At 42.9% G+C, this 5,741-nt stretch overlaps 1 long non-coding RNA gene across 1 annotated transcript in view; it reads right to left on the bottom strand.

The window, feature by feature from the left end:
- Positions 1-2,239: 2,239 nt before the first annotated feature.
- LOC109298769 overlaps positions 2,240-5,741 on the bottom strand; it is a 10,979-nt gene continuing 7,477 nt past the window's right edge. Inside the window, exon 2 of the long non-coding RNA XR_002097695.1 lies at positions 2,240-2,323. This is a non-coding gene — a long non-coding RNA (uncharacterized LOC109298769). The remainder of the gene's footprint in view (positions 2,324-5,741) is intronic.

Here is a 5,741-nt window from a genome sequence, read left to right as displayed (position 1 = left end):
GGGGGGGGGGGGGGGTACCTAGAGGAGAACAAAGCGATCAAGACAGCCAGCACAGATTCACCAAGAGCACATCAAGCCTAACCAACCTTATCTCCTTCTATGATATAGGTAACAGGCATGTGGATGGAATAAGAGCAGTGAATATGTGGCCCAGCACCTCTAGTGCCTGCCACTTTAAGAGGCTTAAGCTGACTGTGGAGCAGGCATCAGGTATGGTGCAGCCTAGTGAGGCAGTCATATGACTGCGGGAGGGCTCCTGGATTGGAGGATTTGGCTAAGCAGCCTCAATATAAATGTGGGCCCTCAGAGCTGAGCTTACAGTTGCTAGAGGATGCCAGAGAGAGAACATTGCCAGCTGGAGCTGCTCCCAAAATATCAAGAGTAAGAACTATGGGGATGGAAGAGGTTCCTGGTCCTAGAGAATGACTACAACCTACTAAGGAGGATGGTGTGGTGGGGCTGCCTGTGGCATTCTCTGGGAAATGGCACACCTGTGCCTCCCTAGTGAAAGATAAGGATGAGGTGCCATAAAGCCTCACCCCTCCCTGCCTTGTGCGTATGCTGCAGAGGAGAAAGGCTAGGGGAGCATAATCTGACAAAAAAGCACCCAGCAAAGAGGCTGGTGGGACCAAGGGGGTCCAGAGTGGGACAAATGGCCTTGAGTGTGTATGAGGGGCAAGGGGCTCAGTATGAGTGTGGCTGGAGTTGGGGAGTGGGGTACAGCCAGTCCTTGACTTACAACTTTTCAAGTTACAACATGGCATTTATGATACTTGTAAAATGACACCCTGTTTCAAGGTTCCCATGCCAGTTTCATCTTTATAATGGTCGACACAGCTTTGTTCAGCTGGTAAGTCTATTGCAGCGGGGAGGGAAGGGGCATGGGGTGGGGGCAGATCAATGCCCCTGCAGTGAGGGAGGGATTGGGGCTGGGACCTGGGCTGGGGTAAGCACTATCCAGGGAGGGGGTGGGGCGGCTTGTGCCACTGCATGCTGCCAGTCCGGGAGCTGCTGGTGTGGCAGCTCATCCCAGTCCCTCTCTTACTGCAGAGGCACTGATCTTTGCCCCCGCACCACAACAGACTTACCAGCTGGACACAGCTGTGTCGACCATCAGAAAGCAAGCAATTCCCCATTTAACATTGTTCCTATAAGAAAACTGGTTCCGAGTTGCAATGTTTCTACTTAAGATGCAGTTTTCAGGAATCAATTGTGTTGTACATCTGAGGGCTGCCTGTAGTGATCTGGATACCATCTGTGAGGCATGAGACATAGTAAAGGGAAGGTCAGAGCTATGTATTATGCTTCCAAGACAGGAGGCATTGGGCATTCAATGGGCAGCCTCCTGCCTTGGATACAACGTATCAGTTCCATCAAAGGCAAGGCAGGTGGAAGGCAAGCCAATGTTTGGAAAGACTCTTTGGGGTGGGGGGGGGAAACCTCATCACAGGATATTCCTCAACTTTAGAAAGGCTTTTGACAGTCTCCCATCAGACTAGATGAAAGTCCTGTAAGGTGGACACAACTGGTTGAATCATTGTACTCAACAAGTAGTCATAAGTGGCTCAACATCTAGTTGGGAGAAGGTATCAAGTAGGGTTCCCTAGGGGTCTGCCCTCAGTCCGTATTGCTTTATCTTCATTAATGATTTGGACAAGGGGATCAAGTACACACTCCGCAAATCTACAGATGACACCAAGTTGGGTGGAGCTGCAGATAACATCCTTGCAATGTTTTTAAAACAAGTTAGATGGACCCTTGGCTAGGATGGTTTAGTTGGGGACAATCCTGCCTTGAGCAGGGGGCTACACTAGATGACCTTGTTAGGTCCCTTCTAATTATGCTTTCCTATAATCCTATGAAGTTCCTAGTCCACATGTCAAGGGCTATATATTGCTAAAAAATTAATATAAAACTTTTAAGAATGAAAGCATTGCCAATCTTTCTAGCGACTATTGCTCAATAATGTTATTTCTATAATTACTATTCTGGAAGCTGCTCACACGCTGTAATATATGGGTAAGATGACAGCAACAGATAGATGCTTCATAATTGCTTAAAGCAGCATTTATTTTGATTAAAACAAATGGTTGTCAGGCTGTTCTAGGGAGAAACTTCAGTTCCTAGTTCTCTATCATGGTGGTAATAGTTTGGTGCTCTCAGGATAGTTGAATGAAAACTAATTCTTTCTGTGACTGGAGTTAAATGGTCAGAAAACAAAAGATACTTACCCATACCTTCACAACCTTGCATGCTATTATTTTTCTCCAACAGCTCTTCTCTTCCAACTGTTAATTGGCACATACATGGAATGCACATGAATCTGATGGGCACAAGATGGAGAAAATTAAGAGTGCATAAAGAACAGAAATTCTGCAATCTTCACATCTTGAAAGATTCATTTATGCGCAAAAAAAGCCTGAGCAATAGTTTAATTTTCTGGGAGTTAGTCAATGTATTTATATGTTCCAATGAGAATCACATGATGTTACTCTCTATAGATTAATCTGTTTTTCCTCCATGTTTGTCCTTTATAGCTGATAAAGAGGAACAATAGCCTGGCTATCAGGGTGTTAAGCCTAGGACTGAGACACCTAGATTTAATTCTTTCCTACATCAGACCTCCCCTGCAACGCTAGGCACCTTGCTTAGTCTCTCTGTGCCTCACAATCCATATTTTTGGTGGGAACTATTACTTCCCTACCTTTAAAGGCATGAGTACGATAAATCCTAGAACTTCTGAGGTACTCTGATAATAGTGATGAAGGTCACAGAATAATATTAGAAGACCTTTCCTCTCCACCATAAGAAAAAACCCTTGCTGGAAGCATGCTAAGTATGAGCTTTCTATGCTGATAAAGACCTTAAGGAAAACACTAACTAAAGTTAATGCCATTTTGTTTAGTTTTTCATAGGTTTAGTGGGAGCAGATCCACTTTTTTTCTCTAGCAGTAAAGGAGAAAAGAATCTCATGCCAAAGACACTGCAGAAAGCTCTTTGTTCAGAGACTTTTCTCTTTCCATAGAATTCTTAGTCAAATTAAATTGGAGAAATTCTGGATTCCCCCTTCCCTGATATTGCCACATCCATTTTAATACACCCAGTAACTTATACACAAGAGCCCACCTGGAGAACCAGATACACACTACTATCTATACTGTTTTTAATTTGATTTGTTCTATAAATAAACTTTCCTGTTTTGTTTTGGCCTAGTGTCACCAGACATATGTCTGTCTCTTTAGGAATAGAGATGAATGAAATTACTGAAGCTTTCCTTGTCTCACTGTAGTTTCAGCGCCTGTGCAAATAGTCAAACCAAGGAGAAATGAGTTCTCAAGAACCTGATGCTGACAACTCCAGTAGTACAATGATGAATCACCTGCAAGCTGGACTAATTCATTATACCATGCTTACACAATTAAATACTCCCAACATGCACACCAAAGCATTCTGATCCTTCTTGTTCTTTTTCCTGCACTGTGGAACACTTTCGCAGGCACAGAACATTCAGCACAATGCAATCTATAGGTGATTTCCAGCTCTGTTTGTCAGGCTAACCCTTACATTTTCACTGTCTAATTTTGACCTTTACAATCCCTACCCAAACCATAACAACTTACCACACACCAGGTGATTTTTTAAGAGCATGTGATCATACCAAATCCTTTACAGAACAGTTCGTTTATGAAAGCACTCTCATCCTAAATTCTCAAAAGCCTTAACTCCAGTGACCCAAAGAGAGAAGCGATGCTTCCACCGCCACTGATCTTCCAAAAGCTAGGTCTTCTTTTGCTCATTTTAAATCTATAAAGGACTGAAAGATATTTAAAATGTGATTTATTTTAATCTATTTCACCTGCTGCAGCCATTTCTTAACCACCTTGTCCAGTAGAATGCTTAACTTAGTATGTACTTCTAAGTGTGCTACGGCCAAGCTTTCAGATGTTTGCTATTTCTAGGTGTCCAAACTGATACAATTTCAAACTGATTTTCAGAAAGGATGTGGAACCATTCCCCACACTGACTTCAACAGAAATGGCAGGTGCTCAGACTTTTGAAAAAATAGGAGTCTCAAGATCTATTCAAAATTAGTTAATGTTTCTGAAGAATTTCACTACTTATGACAGGGCATAAATTTTTGGCCGCAGGAGTGGTGGCTGAGATGTTCCTGCCTTAAAATTCTGTAATAACCAATGCACTTATCTAACACTGTGATACAATTGTATCATTACTGGTAACAGAACAATTATAAAAATACAATACTGAACTCCAACAAGTATTTAACATCAAGAATTTCCACAGGAGCACTGAAAATAACAAGTGATTTCAGAAACACTAAAATCTGCCTGCAAGTGCTCCCATTTCCTCTTAATACAGCTTCAATAAAAATTACAGCATCATCAAACAGTAAAATTAGCCAGCGCTTGAGTTGAGCATGAAGCAAAATAAGTTTTAAATAAATAGCAATTTTTGGTCAGTACACAAAGCCATTAAAGATTTATTTGGAACAGGAGTGCTCAACCTCTAGCCCATGGCACCATGTCACCTGGCCCAGGACGGGGCAAAAAGGGTGGGAGCTCTCCATGGGTCTGAAAATCTGGTGGCAGGGGAGCAGTGGCACTGCTCCTCTGCTGCCAAATTTCTGGACCCATGGGGAACCTTGGGCCCTATGTGCTGGATCTGGAGTCCAATTCCAGCATGCAGGGCTGGGCAGGGGTGGAGGTAGGACCCAGGCCTCAATCCTGTTGTGGGGGGCAGGGATGTAGTAGTGCCAGACCCCCAGGACCCAATCCTAGTGTGTAGGGTGTGAGAGGGGGTGGTGCTGCACCCCCCAGGACCCAATCCTGACACACAGGACAGAGAGAGGGTGGTGTTGGGCCCTAGAGTTTGGATCTGGCCTACTGTCAGTCACGTGCCACTCATCTGGCCTCTGGGCTCAAAAAGATTGAGCGACTACTGGTTTGGAACGATAAGATGTGCTTGCTTAAAGTTACTTTTCTCAGTTATGGAGTGTAATTAGTAACTCTTAACTGGAGAGTTGCTAGTTACAAGATGAGCTCACAGCAGAAAGGATTAAAAGTCCTGTTTTATATTTAAATGACTGAGTACCATCTACAGACTTGGAAAATAATGAATTAAACAAATGAACTTCCTGAACAAGTCTTCAGTAACATATTCACTAACTTTTGTATTTGAAGCAATTTTAAATGTTGTTCCACAAATTCTAAACTTCACACTCACACAGGTACTATGTTGGATATAGACCACTTCTAAAATTTCATAATTAAAATAAATGAAGGCTTAGGGCTTGTCTACATGGGGAAATCTGCCACTGCAATGAAATTAAACAAGAACTCCTAAACCAGTTTAAGAGGTCTTATTTCATTTACCTTATCCCATACCCTGCACCCAAAAAAACCAGGAAAAAGCAGTCTTGTACTGGAATCAGAGTGCCCACATGGGGAGTTGCACTGAATGAAATATAGCTGAACAATAAATGGTGTCATTTTTTCTGGGTTGGCAAGAACACAGTTCTCTAGGTCAGAATAAGCTGAGTTTTATCCAGATTAGTCTGCAGCAGTGCTCAGAACCAATTTCTGCCTACCTGACCAACTGTACTTTACACATTCGTGTTCCAGTAAGGAGAAAAATCAACAGTAGAAGAGAGTGCAAGGGGTTAGGCTCTCAGTGAGGGACAACAGGATTACCAGAGTCATCTAGGAGTTAGAACTAAGATAGGT

The sequence above is a fragment of the Gavialis gangeticus genome, unplaced genomic scaffold, assembly GCF_001723915.1.
Source record: "Gavialis gangeticus isolate Ggan-Ray unplaced genomic scaffold, GavGan_comp1, whole genome shotgun sequence".
Classification (NCBI taxonomy): Eukaryota; Metazoa; Chordata; order Crocodylia; family Gavialidae; genus Gavialis; species Gavialis gangeticus.
Note: the sequence above shows the minus strand (reverse complement) of the source record. Positions and strands in the feature narration are given on the sequence as shown.